General features: G+C 42.6%; 1 non-coding gene across 1 annotated transcript; it reads left to right on the top strand.

Moving 5' to 3' along the window:
- The first annotated feature begins 20489 nt into the window (after positions 1–20489).
- Positions 20490–20596, top strand: LOC131751751 (U6 spliceosomal RNA). The gene has a single exon (XR_009334309.1). It is a non-coding gene; the product is annotated as a U6 spliceosomal RNA (small nuclear RNA).
- Positions 20597–21028: the final 432 nt, after the last annotated feature.

Raw genomic sequence — 21028 nt, 5'->3', positions numbered from 1 at the left:
TCTTGCTTCAAAATCAGACACTGTGTTCAGACGCCCAGCTTCTCGGGCAGGGAGGCAGCCCGCCTGGGGAAAGCCTTCCGAATGCCTCCTCAGGTGGGGTGGGTCTGCCTTAGCAACCACTGAGGGCAAACCATCCCTGTCCTTGGCCAGAGAGAAGCCTGACCACAGATGGCTCCCCGCTCAAGGCCTGTGCAGGGCCTTGAGGTCTGGTGCCCCAAGGTCATGGCCAGCACCCCTTCCTGCCCGACTCCCCCGCAGTTCCCCAACCCCGCTCCTGGGAGAGCCTTGAATTCTCAACTTTCCTCGGTGCCATCCTCCCAAAGGCTTCATTTCAGCTCTTCAACCTGAGCTCCTACTGTGAGTCAGTCCAATGAAAACAGGAGGCAATGTTACTGTATCAAATTGTTTACAAAATAGAAAACTGAAGAGGAAGCTGTGCTTTGTTTTCCACACACTGAGAAAGCCAGGGGACCTACTTCTTTTCAATTCTCTCCTTTTTCTGTATGAGCATAAGGAGGCTGTCGAAATGGCCTTGTGAGAAGCTTGCTTTTGCTTTCAGCCAGACCCTCTCCCTTCAAATCCCACTGGTAGGTAATATATTCTGAATTAAAAAAAAAAAAATCCCACTTCATTCTGAGTTTCCAAACCAGCACAACCCACTTCTTATTCTAAACAAGTGAACAAACATTAGTCTTCAGGGCCAAGAAAGATGTCAGTGTTAAATAAACAACAAACCATAAGTCCAAGTCTTTACTACAAGCATTAGCTGATAACTGTGGAGTATCCATGCTTTTTCCTTACATCTTTTATTTTTTCTCAAGCGGTAGCTTCAGGAAGCATCTTCATTTTCATTCCAGTGCGGCCTACATTGGATTCAACTTTTCAAAATGGCACCAGAAATATCTTATCAGTTTCCACAGTAACTGGTAAAATGGAACCCATAAGAATGACCATTTTCTTTTATGAGAGACATGTTGGACCAGGGCAATCTTATTTATATTAAGCCTGTCTGGGATGGTGGGTGGATTTGGCGTAAGTGAATTAAATGTTGAACTTGCAGTTCTACTGGACTTCAGACAAACATCCATGGTGATTGAACACTGATTTGCTGGCACTCCTCAAATCACTGTTCTGCTATCTCAGCATCCCAACTCTTGCGATCTTTTCCATTTGCTTCTTTATGGATGGGCAAGTCACCTGACAGCAGCCGCCTGGACAAAGCTGGCACTGCAGTTTTGCCATTCTCGCTTGGCTGTCATCTGACGCCTGCCATCACTTGCCAGCCTCATTTACACATTGCCAATTCTAGGGGGAGAATCAGATCTAATTTGAGCACCGTTTTATCTGCTTATTTTACACACAGATGTGAGTACATTTCTCTCTCTATTACATAAGTATTTAAGCTTTCATTCCAACTGTCTTTAAGCAGTTACTACAGCAAACAACCAAATAGACAACCCCCGCGGTGCCAGAAATACCTTTCCATGGGCCTTGTTCTCCAAAGGCTCTCAAAAACAGAATGTTGTGAAATAAAGCAAGACTAGTGCAGGTTACAATAAAGTCACCCCAAATTAGCCAAGTGTCTCTCTGAACTATTTCATATATTCTGAAAGTGCGTGCTGAGAAGTGGTGGGTGGAGTGAGTCTTCTATGCTCCCAGTTTTGGCTTCTCCAAATGAAATATTAATAATACTACTACTGCTACATTTGGCAATATAAGGAAGCTTCCAGTAATAAGTTGCTTGTATTCACTGCAGGTTAGCAGAACCACAATTTACGTGGTATAATAGGTGTGCCCCTAGGCACATGGATTGATCAGCGAGTTACTGAAACCCTTGAGGATAATTCATTCACCCCACTGAAGGCTCACCAGGAGAAGTGGATAAAGTGCTGCGTCAGCAAAACCTTGCTCCCATGAGTCAGGACTCAGTTATTCTTTTTGGCTGGATGATCCCACATGCAAATGACTTACTGTTGGCGTCCATGCAGTCAATGGGTACAAATAAGCCATTTTATGGGTGCAAAGAATGTGTCTCTGAGTGCAAAGAATTTCAGTCTGACTGATGTCTCTGGTTATTCTGGGGGGCTTTGTAGAGAGGACTGCCATGTAGTATTGGAGTTTAGAGGCAGGAGGTACCCCACCAGGATGGGGAAGATGAGTCAGCTCAGGCTGCTATAATAAATACCTGGGGATGGGGGCTTAAACAACAGACATTTATTTCTCAGAGTTCTGGAGGCTGGAAGTCCAATATCAGGGTTCTAGCATGGTTGTGTTCTGGTGAGGGTCCTCTTCCTGGCTTGCTGGCGGCCACCTTCTTGTATCCTCACATGACCAAGACCACATAGCAAGTATTTTCAGTTTTGTGAGTCATATAGTCTTGTAGCGCTAATCTTAGTCAGGAAGGCTCTACCATCATGACCTAATTATCTTCCCAAAGCTCCACGTTTAAATACCATCACATCGGAGGTTAGGGCTTCAACATGTGGATTTTAAGGAGACACAGACATTCAGTCCATAACAGAAAGTGATGGTTATAGACGCCTTTTTGGGAGGAGACTAAGAGGACAACTGATGCAGGAGCAGCAGGGGGCTGAGGAGTATAGAAGCAGTCACGCTAAGCTTTGGTGGCTTAGAGCATTTAAAAGGTTCCCCTACCTCATCCTGCCACGTTGAAGGCTCTTTGGAAATTTAACCTGCTCTATGCTCCATACCCCTCAGCTTATCATACCCCAAAGCTAAACACTTGAGCTGAAGTTTGTGGTTCTAGGTCCAAAACTGAGGGGGAAAATGTGGCTCCTCGTTGAACTTAAACCCGGAGGAGACTCTAGAAGGAGACGGTTCTGGTCAGCAGAGGGTGTACAGGAGGGCAGGACTGCCCCCGTCCTCCTCTGCTTGACCCAAGGAATCTGGCAAATGGAAGCTCCTTAGGTAGAACCATCTTCAGGCACCTCTTCACTACCTAAGTCACCAGGATTAATAAGATGAGAACCCCCTGAAGCTCCTCAGATAAAACATCTATTTACCAATGACATCGTTATTTTCACCTACGGATGAGGTGTCCTTGTGAAGGAGTTTCCTTTTGCATAAGAAGACTTGCTTCTTTAGGATCATTTGGGGTTTGTGCAGAGGTAGTGCACCAAACAGAATTTTGGGCTCAGAAATGGTTTCCCATCATGAGCTGCTCAGATCTCGAGGTTCAATAGCTCCTGACCACTGTCTCCTTATTTTCTCCCTGGAGCCCAGTCCTACAACCAGAGGGGTCAGTAAACTTTTTCTGGAAAGGACAAGAGAGTACATATTTTCAGTTTTGCAGGCTATCTAGTCTTGTAGCACCTGCTTAATTCTGCTGTTATTGCATAGAAGTAGCCATAGACAATATGTAAACAAATGGGGGTGGTTGTGTTTCAATAAAACTTTATTTACAAAAACAGGAAGGGGGCAGGATTTGGCCCCTGCTGTAGTTTGCTGACTCCTAACCTAGATGATGTTGGTTGTTCAGCCAGCTCAGACAATAAATCATTGATTTGTTTAACCATGCACCTACCCTGTATCAGAAACAGTTCTAGGTGTTTGGGATATATCAGTGAACAACAGTGACAAGAGTCCCTACAACTCTGTGCTCTTAGAACTTACATCTCGGTTGGGGAGGCAGACAACAAAGCAATGTGATGGCTCCCTCCTATACATCTGCTCTCCATCTTCTCCACCTCATCCCAGAGATGCTCTGTGCTCCGGTGGCCCACATGGGCTGTGTCAATACACTCTCTTTTTGTTTCCAACTTCCTCCCATTGGGTCCAGCCCATGAGAGGCACAGGCAAGGAGGATTTTTATTCCTCCAGCTTCTCAAATACTCAGTCCATAATACCTAGTTGGGTGTATATCTGTATACAGATATCTACAGCTGCACACATAGGTATATTTCTAAGCAGCATAATTGTTCTCAAGAGAACATATTAGAATCCCAATAGCACAGTGGTTAAGAGTATGGAATCAGACAGACTTGGGTGACTTCTTGGAGCTTCTGTCTTCTCAAGTGTAAAATGAAAATAATAATAAACTGCCAAACTCACAGGGCTGCCATGAGTGTTAAATGTGATAATGCAGGTGAAGTGCACAGCGCAGTGCCTGGCACATAGAAGAACCTCAGAAAATGACAGCAGTGATCAATATCTAATATATGGTATGTTGCAGGTCATGTTGGTGAGTTAATTTAAATATTGTGCTTACTATGAACACATCCTTTTGGGCCACGAGTACAGTAGGCCTAAGGGCAGGTACATGGAGAGATTCAGTTGGCTTTGGTACAATGTATCTTATACTGATCCATGATCTGGGGGTGGGTGCTCATTAGGAGATCCCGCCTCCCCCCACGCCACTCCCACCGCCACCACAAACGATCCAACCAACCAAAAACACAATGCGTTCTCAGAGCCACCGCTCCTGAGACAACTACACTCATCCTGAGTCCTTTCCTTAACTCCTGGATGGGTGACAGACCAAGGACCATTGCTGAAGTGAGTAGTGTCATCTGCTTTATGTACAAGAAGAAGTGGCATGAGTGACAATATATATAGAGACTCCTGGGCAGTGGCCGCTAACCTGGGCAGCTGGCTGGCATTGGAAGGTCAGAGACAAGGCAGTGGTGTCGAGGCACGTGGATGGACATATGTGAATGGGCACAAAGTGTGAAGATTTTTTAAAAAAATAGATTTATTTATTTATTATTTAGTTTTGGCTGCATTGGGTCTCTGTTGCTGCATGCGGACTTTCTCTAGTTGTGGTGAGCGGGGGCTACTCTTAGTTGCAGTGCGTGGGCTTCTCATTGTGGTGGCTTCTATTGTTGCGGAGCACGGGCTCTAGGCACACGGGCTTCAGTAGTTGTGGCACGCGGGCTCGGTAGTTGTGGCTCGTGGGCTCTAGAGTGCAGGCTCAGTAGCTGTGGCTCACGGGCTTAGTTGCTCTGCGGCATGTGGGATCTTCCCAGACCAGGGATTGAACCCGTGTCCCCTGCATTGGCAGGTGGAGTCTTAACCACTGCGCCACCAGGGAAGTCCCCCAAAGTGTGAAGATTTTTATATCACATATTAATGCTCACCGGAGAGCATCTACTACAAACGAAGAACTGAACAACAAAGGAGACAAAATGACTCAGCCAGTTGACATTAACCAGACTTCGTCATTGGCCACCTAGAAGTGACAATATAGGCACATGAGTGGAGGGGCCATGATGGTAGAGGTGAGGACTATGTGTGCGCTCAACAGTGTGGACTCCCACTCACCGGGGTCAGTCTAGCTCTTGCCGCCTCCGAATGTCCAACCTGCAGCAACAGAGACCCATGCTGAACCTTTGACACGGCACTATTCCTTGAAGAGACCAACCAGTCACTTGGTGGCAAATCAAATTCATAGGGCCCTTGCATTCTGGAATGGCCTGTGAGTCATCCTCAAAGGGACAGACACTTATTCCAGTTATGGGTTTACCTTTCCTGCCACAGAGGCTGAGCCAGCACTATTAACTGGTGGCTTACGGAATGCCTGATCTGTAGGCATGGAATCCCACGTACTGTAGCATTCAACTAGGGGACCCACTGCTCAGTGAGGGAGGTGTGGGACTGAGCCCCTGACTGTGGGATCCACTGCTCACATCAGACACTGCAGCGGCCTGCAGCAGCCGGCCTCAGTGAACGCTGGGACGGCCTTCTAAAGGCTGTGCCAGCTCAGAGGCAACACTCTTGAAAGGCTGGTGTGCCAGCCTTCAGAACACAGTACATTCATTAAATCAGACGCCGCTCTATGGCTGGCCCTGCCTCTCTAGTAAGGAGAATGCACGCTTCCAGGATCTAAGGAGTGGAAGCAGGTGTGGCCCTGCTTACTGTCACGCCCAGTAACTGACTGGGGAATTTTGTGCTTCCTGTCTCCACAGCTCTGGACTCTCTTTGAAAAAAGTTCCAACCTGACAAACACTACCTCAGTCGGGTAATCAAGGTTAACCTCAACAGTGATGTCCTCTTGATAGCATATACCCTTGAAATGATGTCATGAGAATGACACTCTCCCTCTGTTGAAACACACACCCTAGCCTAAGATGAGAAAAACATCAGGCAAATTCCAACAGAGGGACATCCTACAAAATCCTTGACCTAGTACTTCTCAGAACGCTCAAGGTCATCAGAAGTAAGGAAAGTCTAAGAAACTATCACAACTCGGAGGAGCCTAAGGAGATCGGATGACAAAATAAGGTACCTGGGATGGGATCCTGGAACAGAAAAAGGACATTAGGGAAAAACTATGGAAATCTGAATAATTATCACAGTTTAGTTAACTATATTTAAATTTAATTAGCATTCAAGAAATAATGCATTTAGTTAATAATAATGGATGAATGTTGGTTTATTAATTGTGACAAGTGCACCATACTAATGAAAGATATTGGCAATAGAGAAACTGGGTGTGGGTATATGGGAACTCTGTACTGTCTTCACGGTTGTTCTATAAATCTAAAACTATTCTAAAATAAAAACTTTACTGAAAGAACGTTTTTCACTCTCAAAGGGAACCCACTCTTGCCGGGAGACACAGCAAGGGTCTCACTGAACTAGAAGCTTTGGCTGTTGCCCGGGAACTTCGGACTCTGGTGCCAGGGACCGGCAGGTGAGGAATTGCCATCTTGGCAAGGAAAGTACCACGATCAGCAAAAGAAAGGGCATTTCTTTCCCGTCCTTCTTTTCGATGACGTTTGGGAATTGTGTGCCATAGCGTGAACATCCTGCTCTCTGGCTTCTCTGCTATCCCAAGTTCCCATGTCCAGCAGACCTCATTCGGAAGACACAGGACCTCCAGCCAGATCTCAGGACCCCGCAGAACCAGCTTCACCAACTGTTATATAGGCCGCCGTGTCTTGGGGGCCACAACACTTTTAAAAACTCCGTGTTGCAAATACATTTTCTGGCAACACAATGTTATCTTTGTAAGATACCCCCAGGATGCCCCTAAGAGCCTGTTTAACAAATAATGGTGGAGTGGAATCCAGAACAGAGCTCCCCAGGGTGTTAGGTGAGACGCAGTGGAGTTTGGAGTCACGTGCAAGTTGCAAGGCCAGCTCTGTCACTCGCTCCCTGTGACCTTGGGCAGGTTGCTTCGTACCTCTGAGCCTCAACTGTCCTATAAATCAAATGGGAACGTACAGCCGTTTCACAATCTCTAGGTATTAAGTGAGATGACAAATCTAGACCGGCACTTAATATCACTTTCTTTTTCCTCCTTAAATTGAATTATATAGTCCCCCTTCCTGCCAGGCTGGCAGAAATCTCCATGTTAGTAATTACCGAGGGCCCCTCCCTTCCTTGAATCACTGACATTTTCTTGGTGGTAAGAAAACTAAGAGAAATTTTCCAGTCTTCCCATCCTCATGGACCTGCAAGACCCTTTACGTGCAGGAGCACGTAGGGGCGCTGCCTACCTCCTCATCTGCCATTTTTTGGTTCATTCATTCATTCACTCATTCATCAAAAGTGGTTAACATCCAACTGCATATTGTGTGTCAGACACATTTCTAGGCAGTGTAAGAAGCTGTCAAGGATGGAGTAGAGTGGAACTGGGGGTGCAACGCTGAGCTACCCATCAGCAGCAAAGCACTTATCCCTGCAGCTGCAGGACGAGTGGGCTGCTGACGGCTCACAGCTCTGTCCCTCTCAGGCCCTCTTAAGGGCAGCCTGAGTCCCCTGCGTGGTCACTGTGGGTGCACAAATGCCTGGCCTGTTGCATCAACTCTGAAGGGCTGCCCCTTTTCTCCTTCTGAAATTCCATCTTCAAGTGATTTCCTCAAAAGAGTGGATTAGGAGTAAATTCTCTCCACCTTGTATTTGAAGTACTTCATTGAACACTTTTCAATGATCCCTCGAGTGTACCATGTGCTTCCAGCCAGGACCTTGGTCAAGGCACTGGGTTCAAAACGATACGCCTGCAGAATTCTGAAGATCTTGCTCTACCGCCTTCTAGCATCTATTTTGGTGATGGTAAGTCTGATGCCAATCCAACTCTTGTTCCTTTGTAGGTATTTTTTCTCTCTGGAAGCCGTTAGGCTCTTTTATTCATTCTTGCTATGAAATTTTACAGAGATATGTTATATCAGTTAGGAATGCTTTTAACTGTAAGTAAAACAACCTCCTCCTCAAAAAATCCAATTAACAGCAGCTTAACCAGTACACTTAAGACGTAGATGGTCCCAGGTTAGAGGCACCAATTCAGTGGTAATATTCAGGGTCTTTTCTGTGGGTCCTGCTTTACCAAGATGTGGAAGGAAAGGAGTCTTCTCATTCCTGTGCCTGTCGTCTCATGGTTGGAAGACAGCTTCCACACCACACCCTGCAACTAAGCAGAGGCAAATCGCCTCTCTCTACAAAGCTCGAACCTTACTGTGAAAGAAAAGCCCCACACCCACCCTTTCCCATAACATCTCGGCATCTCACTGGCCAGAGCCTGGCCGCATACCGACCCCTGGACACTCGCTACCATCTGAGTGCTTGTGTCCCTACCAATTCCTATGTTGAATCCTAACCCCCAAGATGATTAGGAGGTGATTAGCGATCAGCGGATGGGAGGTGATTAGGTGATAAGAGTGCAGCCCTCATGAATGGGATTAGTGCTCTTACAAAAGGGACCCCACAGAGCTTCAGTGCTTCTTCCACATGTGAGGACACAGCAACAAGTCAGCCATCTACAACCTGGAAGAGGGCCTTCACCGCAACCCAACCATGCTGCGGCCCTGACCTGGAACTTCCAGCCTCCGGAAGTGTGCAAAATAAATGTCTGTTGTTTATAAGCCACCCAGTCTGTGGTATTTCATTATAGTCTGAACACACTAAGACAACACTCATTGGTGAAAGAGAATGTATAATTTATTATAGTTGTTAAGACCAATTATATAATTCTTTCCCTGGGGTTAGAAGAGGTATACTTTCCTGATGTCATCGGATGTCTGCCTGCTACCTCGGCCCCCGAATTGGAGACCTGTTAGCAGGAAAGAAAGAGAGAAATTGTTCTGGGGTCAGCTGTAGAAGATGTCTGCTTCCTTTGTCTACATGTGGCCTTTTTACTTTCATGCTTTTAATTTGAAGTCTCATTTTTTCTTTTACCATGGGAAAATTTCCCCCCATTATTACTTTGATAGTTTCTTCCTCTCTGTCTTTTCTATTCTTTCTTTTCAGAATCCTTTAAAATGAATATTGGACTTACTGGATTAACCCATCACATTTATTAACTTTTCTGCTAAATGTCCTGTCTCTCTGTCTTTTTTTCATCTTTGTTTTAGATTTCCTTGACATCATCTTCCAACCCTTGTATTTGTTATTTCATTTTACTTTTTTATTTCACGTATTATTTTATTTTAGATCTGTTATTTTTTTCGTTTTTTTTTTTTTTTTTTTTTTTTTTTGCACGGTACGCGGGCCTCTCACCGCTATGGCCTCTCCCGCTGCGGAGCACAGGCTCCGGACGCGCAGGCTCAGCAGCCATGGCTCACGGGCCCAGCCGCTCTGCGGCATGTCAGATCCTCCCAGACCGGGGCACGAACCCGCGTCCCCTGCATCGGCAGGCGGACTCTCAACCACTGCGCCACCAAGGAAGCCCCTGTTATGTTTATATACATATATATTTCAACACTTATTCTCTGTTCCTTTTTTAAATAACATCATATTCTTATTTGAATGATGCAATATAATCTCAAATCTCTTTGAGGATAATAGAGAGTTAAAAAAAATTCCTTTTCTATTTCTTGAGTTATCTCTGTTTCTTGCAGAGTTATTTTTGCTGATGTTCTTGTTTATTTATCTTTCCCTTTAATGTTGCAGATTTTCCTCAAATGTCTGGTGCATTTAAAGAAGAGGGGATAAAAACGCCTGTTTGGGAGCCTGAGGCTATGTTTGGGGCCTGCTGACCTGAAGGTTTAGCATTCCTTAGGGTGCAGAGGGGTCTTAAGAGTCAGCTTCCGCGATGGGATTGCCCCACGTGCCAGAATGGGTGCTTTGTGCTGGGCCAAGAGCACCCTCACCACTGCCCTTGTTCACCCTAGACTTTTATTAAATAAATTGATTTAGAACTCTCCATTTTCTTTCCCCTACGTAGTTAATGCCTGGCCAACCCCTGTTGGGCCTACAGAGAAAGGGGTGTGTGAGTCTGTGTGGGGACTTGACCATTCAGAATAGAGACCTTTAACAAAAGCCTATTTACAGCCCAACTCCTCACTGCTGCCCCCTGGAGGTCTGCAGTTTCCAAGTCTGCAGACTTTCTGGGCACTTCCGCGCCAACTGAACTCTCCTGGGTTCTTCCCCACTCCGCTCCGTCTCAATAACCAAGAGTCTCCCGTTGCCTTTACATCATCTAGAAATTCATTTAAATTATTTATTCTCTGATGGCTCTCTTCAGTTCCCTTCACTGGTGCACGCTCCTACATTTTAAATTTTCTTCAGTATTGTTTTAATGGGGTCTCAGGAGAAGGGAGAATGCTGAGGCTCAATCTTGACCTGGAAAGCTACTGTGGAGGGTTTTTTTTGATAGCTTCATTGTTTAAAATCTTTTAAAATTTTAAATTGTGGTAAAATATATATAGCGTAAACTTACCATCTTAACCGTTTTTAAGCGCACAGCGCAGTAGTGTTAAGTACACTAACACTGCTGTGCGCCATCACCACCGTCCTCTAGAGCTCTTTCCATCTCACAAAACTGCGACCCCCTTCCCTCTGCCCACTCCCTGGAAACCACCCTTCTTCTTTCTGTCTCTATACCTGACTACTCGGGGGACCCAGACAAGTGGAATCCTATAGTATTGGTCTTGTTTAACAGGCTCAACGTTCTCAAGATTCACCCATGTTTTAGCATGTCAGAATTTCCTTCCTCTTTAAGGCCGAATAATATTCCATTTCATGTACATACCACATTCTATTTATCTACTTATCCATCAATGAACACTTGGGTTGCTTCTACATTTTTGGCTATTGTGAAGAATGCTTCTATGAACATGGGTGTACAAATACTGCTGAGTTGTAACAGGGCTGCTATGCAGGAGATCAACAGCCAATCAACTCCAAGTTAGATGTATTTGTGTGCCAACTTCCCATTGCACTGGGATGAAATCATCACCATCATCACATTGCCATCTATGTAATACTCCAGTGTCTGGAGTTTTACTTGACATACCTCCTTCTAGGTCCATTATCATAACTCATGAGGCAGCTAATGCCGATGCCATTATTTCTGCATTACAGTTGAAGAATTTGAGCTACAGAGAGGTTAAGTGACTTGCCTAAGCTGGTAGGAGCTACAACTAAAACTACTGAATAATTCTCTCAGCTTGAAAGACATTGTTGGATTGTTGTATTTGCATAGACTCTGCTGTGGGTTGACTATGTAGACACAGCCATGGAATGATGATCTCTAATCTAGTAAATTTAATGCAACTTTTCCTAACTGATGAGACAGGTTGACATCGTAAATTTCATGTGAAAAAAAGAAATCTATCTGAAGCTCTGCCAGCTAAGACAGAATATCAGATATAATTTAACTATTAAAATTATAGAGATTCATTTCTCTTTATTTTTTACGGAGAGGAATAAGGTAAATGCTCTTGGATTGTTGGCGTTATGTCTCCCATTTGTATATTCCTTCTAAACATGAACATTATGTTGTTTATTCATCTGTTAATGACAGCTGATTATCAAACCATAAATATACATGTTGGATCTAATGGTTTGTGAATGTTAAGCATCAGACAGAAACATTTGTGGATATTTAGAGACCTCTACGTCTTCATCCCAATCACTACCTAGCTTGTCAGTTTTCTGTAGAATTATCTGATTCTTTGTGCTGTCAGCCAAATCATGTGTTAGGCAGAAAGCAGATTTTTTTCCCCATTATTGCTATTTTTTTTTCTTCCTGTCAGTAAACAGATTAAAAAAAGAAAGAAACATAACTCTCTTGTGTAAGCTAGGCTACAGATGTCACATTTTTTTCTATTTCTTTTGAAAAACAGCAAATGTGATTTCTTAAGGCTTTTCATTTTCAAATCATTTCAGGGACATTAGCAAATACATATGCAGTCAGTATTTTTGGACCATATATTCAAGAAAAATAACAGATATGAAGATGCTAAAGTTCCAATTAAGGAGCCTTCATCCTTTAGCCCTAAAGTCCCATGGTACTTATTTAAAATTAAAAAATATTTAGTCACTAGCAGTTTGCTCCTTGAATGCCAGGATACGTTCATTTATCTTCTAAGCAGAACCAGAGTAGCCTGGTGTTTAAGCTCTGACAGTATGAGAATACGCGCTGGAGAAAGACACACTGTTCCCCAGGGTACAACCAGGAGCCTCTGAGAACTTTCCTTACAATGTCTTCATTCTTCCATTCACCCAGCAAACAGTGAAAACACCTACTAGTGCCAGGCCTGCACTCAGCCCCGGGGAGACAGAAATGTCTGTGCTGGAGGTGCTCAGGGCTGGTAGGATGGAAGGTAACACGGCAGAGCAGAACGGGCTTGGTCAGAAGCCTGTACTTACCTGCAAAGAGTGTGGCCTTAACCTCCCCATGCCCTTCTCTGGCAGGGATGAAAACACACACCCCAAGGAGCTGGGAGATTAACTGGTTTACCCACAGCTGGCTCAAGGCACAGAGCTGCAGCCCTCAAGACACTCCTCATTTATTTCCATTTCTTTTACTCCCCTTGATGCCTTCCAATGGAATCTCTATTCCACACACTCTACCAACAATGCTTTCTTATCTTCCTCCATTTTTGCTGCTGCACTGGACCCTACTGACCCTCAAAGTCTTGCCTTTTCTCCCATCAACAATGTCCTGTTCTCTTATCTCTCTGACCTCTTCTTTTCTAGAGCCCTTGCACTTTCTTTCTCTTCACTTTCTCAAATATTGGATTTTCACAAAGTCTCTGCTCATTTATCCCTTCATAATAATGTTCTTTTAGCATCAATCATCTCTTCAAACCCTTCTTCTTCCTTAGGCATCACTAATGTCCATGTTCCTGGCTTCCATCCTCCTCCTCACTCTGATGACCCCCAAACTGACATCTCCTGTTATTTTCACATTCAAACCTGTAGCTTGAATTTTCAACCGAATAGCCAACTTGGATGTTCACCTTCAACTCAAAAATCTCTAATGTTATATATATCACCTTTCACCCAAACGCCCCTACTAGAATTTTCTTTTCTTTCTATCATTAGCACCATTTTCTCAATTATCTACAAAGGACAAATTAGACTCAAACCTAATTTTTTCTTTTCTTTAACTGCTTTTTCATTTACTTATATCATTTTTATTATCTCCTCTTTCAAAACATTTCTGAGCAGAAAGGCATTAGAAAGGCATTAAGTCACAAAAAACAACAGGAATTTTAATTTTTATTTTAAAATTTATTTATATATATATTTACGTCTTTCTTGGAGTATAATTGCTTTACAACATTGTGTCAGTTTCTGCTATATGACAAAGTGAATCAGCTCTATGCATACATATGTTCCCATATCTCTTCCCCCTTGAGACTCCCTCCCTCCCACCCTCCCTATCCCACCCATCTAGGTGGTCACAGAGCACCGAGCTGATCTCCCTGTGCTATGCGGCTGCTTCCCACTAGCTATCTATTTTACGTTTGGTAGTGTATATATGTCCATGCCACTCTCTCACCTCATCCCAGCTCACCCTTCGCGCCCCACCCCCACTGTGTCCTCAACAGCAATTTTTAAAACCTGTACATAAATAAACCCATAAACTTATAAAGCAGCATATATAGCATGATCCCGATTTTGTTATAGTTGTATTATTTATGCCTTTCTCTCTCATCTGCCAATCAAATCTATCTACAAATTTGCATAAAAATGGACTGAAAGAATGTTCAGAAAATGTTGATGGTTAGGTGTTCCTCAGTAATGGGATTGTGAGTGAATTTTACGTTTCATTTCCCTTTTTATTTTTATTTTTCGGACTTATGATGCCCAGAATAGGATTAATTATAAGCCTTAGTTTATGATACACACTCATAACTTGTCCCTCTTATTTACCCTTTTGTTTAATTCTTTGATGACTGCAGCCAGCATCTATGCCCACCATCTAATAACCCAAGCTCTTGAACAATAACATAAGCTTACATTTCCTGTGTGCTAGACCCCACCCCCAACATCTCCTGGGTCCTACCAGCAAGGCCTAAGGGGTCCCAGTGGTCCACATCCTGTCCAACACTTAGGATGTCAGGTTTCTTAATTTTTGCCAATCGAATGGGAATAAAATAGCATTACTGTGGTCTTGGTTTGCACTTCTTTAGTACTAACAAAATTGAATATCTTTTTGTATATTTACAGGTTATATATATTTTTTCCTCCTCTGTGAATTTACGGGCTTATGGCCTTTCCATTTTTCAAACAGGTTGTTTGTTTTTGTTATATTGATTTGTAGGAATAAGATAAGGATGCCCACTAATGCCACTGCTATTCAATACTGTCCTAGAGGTCCTTGTCAAAGAATAATAAAGACATGAAAAATAAAGACATTAGGACTGGAAAGGAAGAAATATATGACTATCATTATCTGTAGATAATATTAGTGAGTACATAGAAAACCCCAAATAATCTACACATTTTTAGAATTAAAGGTGACTTCAGCAAGGTGGCTGAATATGAAATCAAAAGACAAATGCCAGTGGCATTTCTCTATATGCCAGCAGTAAAGTTAGAAAATGTAATATTAAGAAAGTCATCATGGACTTCCCTGGTGGTGCAGTGGTTAGGAATCTGCCTGCCAGTGCAGGGGACAAGGGTTCGAGCCCTGGTCCGGGAGGATCCCACATGCCGCGGAGCAGCTGAGCCCCTGCGTCACAACTGCTGAGCCTGCGCTCTAGAGCCCTCACGCTACAACTACTTAAGCCCGCAACAAGGGAAGCAGCCACCACAATGAGAAGCCCGTGCACCACAATGAAGAGTGGCCCCTGCTCACTGCAACTAGAGAAAAGCCTGCGTGCAGCAACGAAGACCCAATGCAGCCAAAATTAAATAAATAAATATATATATATTTTTAAAAAGGCCATCATTATAAGAGCAAAACAATGCTGTACAATACCTACAATTAAACAAAATAAAAAGATTCAAGACAAAATCTTAAAAATATGAAATTCCTCAATGAGACACATTTAGAAGACCTAAATAAATTGAGAGAAATTTGATGTGCCTGGATAGGATTTTAACCTGCTCCCCCTCCCCTATCTGGAATACTCCTCCCACTCATTAGCCAGTGAAATTACCCACCACTATAAAAACTGACAACACCATGCCCTGGTGCCTTTCTCACCTTCTGAGATGGCCCACACTCTGTCTGTGGAGTGTGTTTCTCTCTAAATGAATCCACTTCTTACCTATCACTTTGTCTCTCACTGAATTCTTTCTGCGATGAGACATCAAGAACCTGAGCTTCATTAAGTCCTGAAACCAGATGTGTGATCTCAACTGGAAGACTGGGGGTTTTGGCTGGGTTCAAGTCCCAGCCGCATGGATTCAAGTCCCAATCTGAGGTGCACTGTTTCAGTATGATTAAATACAATATCAATCATCCTTACACAATGAGACAGAACACGTGTGCAGAGATGCAAAGGTATAAGATTAAAGGAAGAAATGTATGTCTTAGTGTGAGTTTTCCTGGAAGCAGAGCCTGAGACAAGGATGTGGGTACAAGTAGTTTATTTGGGATGAGATCCCAGGAAGTAGGAGTGAAGGAGCAGGGAGAATAAGACAGGGAAGAAGGAAAAGCAAAGGCGGCACTTTATCACATAACAGTGGGCAGCAGGGGCAGGTTTCAACTGGGATCTTCTGAGAAGAGTATGGAATGGCTCCAGAATTGTCCCCTGACTGCGGGACAGGAGACAGAGTCTCTGGGATGGAAGGTGGAAAGATGGACAGCGGGTGAGAAGAGTTGGCTCTCACACGGACCTGCCTACGCTAGTCGGGGCTGAAATCAGGGGTGGTCCAGGGGATGTGACCTAGGGTACCAGAGGAGTCCACTAAAGACTGATTCAATTTGGTTGAAAGAAATAGTTTACACATACATAAAGACATGCATGAGAAGCTCTCTTCACTGTGATCAGATTAACTGATGCCTTCTATTCCCGTGATGAAACACGGTCCATGTTTGTGCAGAAAGCCTGGACTAGTAGCTTGCTCTCTAGAGCCCTCGTTCTCAAATGTTAGGGAGCACCAGAATCACCTGGAGTGTTTGTTAAGCCACAGATTTCTGGGCTCCACCCCAGGTCTGGGCTGCATTGGAGAATTTGCATGTCTAGGAAATTTACAGGTGATGTTGACGTTGGTGGTCTAGAGATCACTCAGTTAGAACATCTGTGCATTTTCCCCACCATCTGGGTTGTGTGATTACCCAGAGTCTATTGTGTTAGTTCCCAAACCTGTTTATGTCAGTTGTACTTGTTACTGCAACCACATAATTTAATTAAGTGTCAAATGAACAGATGAAATGTGAGGGGGCAGAGGAAAATACATGTGTCTGTAAAATACGAGTTGAATTCTATTGAAAAGGTTCAACATAGATGAGTCATTGAAAAATTACTACAGAATTAGGAGTGGTCAAGACAATGGTTAAAGAATCAATAATTGAAAATTGAAAATAGGATATTATTCAAAAGACTATTTGCAAATATCTCTTAGTTCTTGCTTCATTATAAAGTATCTCAAAATAAAAATGTACACCAACGTATTAACAGTGTGATCTATGTAAAAAGTACATCTGTAATGTCCTTGAGTACTTTACACTCAAAGAGGTCTTGCACCTATATTAGAATATTGTCAAATACATATAAATTTGTTTTAAGTGAAATATAGAGTTTAAGGTACTTAAGAATCTTTTTCTGATTCCCTGCTTGCACTATTTTGATCAACTGACCTACCCTGATCTGACTGAATGGGAGAGCTTCCATGGCCTCCACTATGAATCTTTCTGTCCTAAAGCAGTTTTTTCCCCCAGTCATGAAGCTGGAAACCAGAAATTCCAATGAGGATTCCTCAATGTCCTAAATAGTATTTCGTTATTTAAAATGTCAATTTAGCATTTTAAATTGGCAGCAATGTATAAAATGTACAATTTTGTGCAATCTATTTGAATCGTTACCCTACCCCCAAATACACACAGAATAAAATCTAAACACTTGGTGTGTCATTCAGGGCTCTCTCTGACCTGATCAACATCTGTCTCTCACTCCCTGTCACTTCATTCTTCTCCCCTTCAATCACACATGAATTACATTTCCTAATTATGCAACATGTACCTTTTTTATGAGCTCTTTCCTCTGATTATCCATCTAGAGACTCCTGTTTATCCTTTAAAGTCCAGCCCAAATGTACCATTCTTGGGAATCCTTTCCCAACTCTCTCTTTTATTCTAATAGCCCTTTGTGCATGGTCTTTGATAGTACTTGTCAGATTGCTTTGGATTTTTTTGCTTTGGTTTCAGTGGAACCCATAGAATCTTAGCTTTCAATGTCTAGGACATTTATGATCTTTTACCACATTTTACTTTACCACTTTACCATAGGTTTGTTCCAGTTCTAACACTTGGAAAGGGCTCAGTGACACTGTTGAAAAATATGAATGAATGAATGGACACTTAGCTTTATTTTAAAAAATTTTTAAAATGTTTGGCTGCGTTGGGTCTTCGTTGCTGCGCGCGGGTTTTACCCTAGTTGCAGCGACCAGGGACTACTCTTCTTTGTGGTGCGCGGGATTCTCATTGTGGTGGCTTCTCTTTGTTGCGGAGCATGCGCTCTAGGCGTGCGGCCTTCAGTAGTTGTGGTGCACGGGCTCAGTAGTTGCGGCTCGTGGGCTCTGGAGCGCAGGCTCAGTAGTTGTGGTGCACGGGCTTAGTTGTCCCGTGGCACTTGGGATCCTCCCGGACCAGGGCTCGAACCCATGTCCCTTGCACTGGCAGGCAGATTCTCAACCACTGCACCACCATGGAAGTCCGACATTTATCTTTTTGATACTTCTTACTCAACCACTTGTAGACATAAAGACCCACTGTAAATTTACATAAATGTAATATATATTGTCTTGAATCACATCACTCTCTTAATGCTTAGAATTCTTCTTGTATTCATAAGTAATACATCCCTATTCTAAAAACTGTTTTAAAAATAGAGGAGTGAAAACTCAAATTGTTGAAGAGATAGTTTTACTAAATATGATAGCCTCAGCATTTTACAGATTCATCAGTGAAACTTCTTAACCGAGACAACATGTGCTCCTCAGTTTCCTCAGCTGTAAAATGGGGTAATAACAGAACTGGCATCTCAGGGTTATGGGGAGGTTAGAGAGATCATTTATGTAAAGTATCTGAACAGAGCAGAAATCCAAGAAATGAACTGATTACACTTTTCTTAAATTGAGTTTAAAAATACTTAGAAACTGTATAGCCGTACAGAGTAAGGCCAACCATACACATAACCTAAGATCCGGGAATCCCACTCCTAGGTATTTACCAGATAGAAAAGCTCACACAGGTGCATCAAAAGACATGACAAGAATATTGGTAGCATCTGTACTCATCATAGTCCCAAACTGGAAACAATCCAAATGTCATCATTAGAACACATAAATGCACTGTGTTACACTCACACAACAGAATGAATGCTACAACAAGAAGAACACTGAACTACAACAGGAAAAACATGGTTGAATCTCATCAGTACAACGTCAGGGAAAGAAATCAGATGCAAAAGAGCATGCTCAGTATATCCAATTGATATAAACTTGGATCACGTTCTCACATTAAAAGGTGTTCGATCTTTGTGAATGTGTTAGCTATTTAAGTAATTTAAAACAAACAAACAACAACAAACTACCCCTTGGTGGTAGAAACTGTGAGCAGTCATCCGTAGGGGACAGATATGGGGAGGGAGCTGAAGGGGCTCTGGGATGCTGTGATGGTCTAGATCTTGAACTAGGTGGTGATCTGGGTGTGCTCACTTTGTAAAACTTCATAAAGCTATTTATGACCTGTGCATTTTCTGTATGATGTCACATTTCAACAAGAAGTTTAATTAAAAACACAAAACTTGCTGGGTGATTGGAAGGATGGATTTGACAACTGGAAGGATGGATTTGACAAACACAGTGACTAGGAATTCACGATGTTTGAATACGTAGCAGAGATGCAGGGAAGCAGTTAAGGGAACCATTAAGAACATATCCTCAAGTCTCTACATGAATCTAGGGATGAAAAGCAAAACCTCTGACAGTCATGACTTGTTTTCTTTTCTGGATGACACAGCAAAAATGCTTGTCACCAGATGAGACAGGAGAGCAGCCATCTGGAAAAATAAATAATAACCTAAACTTCACACTGTACATCAGGGTAAATTCTAAACGAATCAAAGATTTATAAGCAAAGTAGAAAACCGTAAGTTTACTACAAGAGAAATAAGAATTCCTTTTTAATCCTGGAGTGGAGAAGTCCTTTCTAACTGTGACAAAAGCAAGAAAACACTGATAAATTTGACAACACAATAGTAAAAGTCTCTTGTATGGCAAAACAACCACAACCACATCACACACAAAAAAGAAAAGCAAACAAAAACTCGAAAAGTTAAGCCAAAAGACAAATGAAAACTGAACAGATAAATCATAATCCATACCATGGTAAGAGGACCAATCCTCCGAATATGTAAAGAGCTCCTAAAAATTGATAAGGAAAAAACAAGCCCAAACCAAAACCTCAATGGAAAAATAGGCCAAATGATACTTATAAATAGAAAAGGAAATACAGATTGTTCTTAAACACATGAAAAGATGCTTAACCTCTCTCAAAATAGGAGAAGGGCAAATAAAAATGGAGATGCTATTTTTCATTTATTAGATTGGAAGAAAAACATGTTTGATAACACTCTGTTGGTGAAGTTGTGGGCGAACACGTATGTTTATATGTTGCTGTTGGGTGTGTAAATTGGTGCAGCCCTTCTGGAAGGCTATTTGGCAATATCTATCAAACCTATACCCCACTGACCCTGAATTCCAGTTCCCGGAATCTGTACTGTAGCTCACATGTAAAATGACGTAGGTACCAGGTTATTCACTGCAGCACTGTAATCAGGAAAGCCTGGAGAAAATCCAAGTCCATCAACAGATGGCCGGTTAAATGGATGATGCATCCACACAATCTCTATTTAGACAAAGAAGAATCTCCAAGACACACCATTATGCAAAAAAAGCAAGGGAGAACCGTGTACATGATATACTACTTTATGTAAAGGTGTGTATGGCAGGTGGGGGCAATAGAAGAATCTATATTTGTATTTGCTTGATTTGTGTAAAGAAGCTTGGAGAAATACATTAAGAATCTCAAAACAGGTTATTCGTGTATAGAGATGGAAGTGGGTACAGACTGAGTGGGGAGCAGACTTTTTCCTGATTACCTTCTCACATTAAAAGGTGTTTGAGTGCTTGCTTCGGCAGCACATATACTAAAATTGGAACGATACAGAGAAGATTAGCATGGCCCCTGTGCAAGGATGACATGCAAATTCGTGAAGCGTTCCATATTTTAAAAAAAGGTGTTCGATCTTTGTGAATGTGTTAGCTATTTAAATAATTTAAAACAAATTAGGTATCACATCTTAGCCTGCACTGGTAGAGTTATGGGTAGAATGCCCTCCCTCCTTCTTCAGCTGGTGATTTGGCAAAGGGAGATTACAGAGAATTTATGTTCTTGTGTGGTTTGAGTCTTTCCCCTAATAGAAGAGCAAATAGAAGTCATGTACTAAAACAGGACTCATGTTTTCTTACAATGGTTTTTAGTGAAATAAAGGGATTTAAATGTGTGGTCCAACCTACTTTTGAGACTCATCTTAAACTGGGTTTTGGAAGTCTAGAACTGAGGAAGCAGAACCGCAGGAAGGGTTTTTGGATCACTCACTTGTAGCTTCAAAGGCAGAGACAAAGGAGAGGTGGCGAGCAGCAGGGTTTGGCAAAAAGTTCA

Source organism: Kogia breviceps, chromosome 2, assembly GCF_026419965.1.
Source record: "Kogia breviceps isolate mKogBre1 chromosome 2, mKogBre1 haplotype 1, whole genome shotgun sequence".
NCBI classification, from domain to species: domain Eukaryota; kingdom Metazoa; phylum Chordata; class Mammalia; order Artiodactyla; family Physeteridae; genus Kogia; species Kogia breviceps.
The sequence above is the reverse complement of the archived record's forward strand: the minus strand, read 5'-3'. Positions and strand labels throughout refer to the sequence as shown.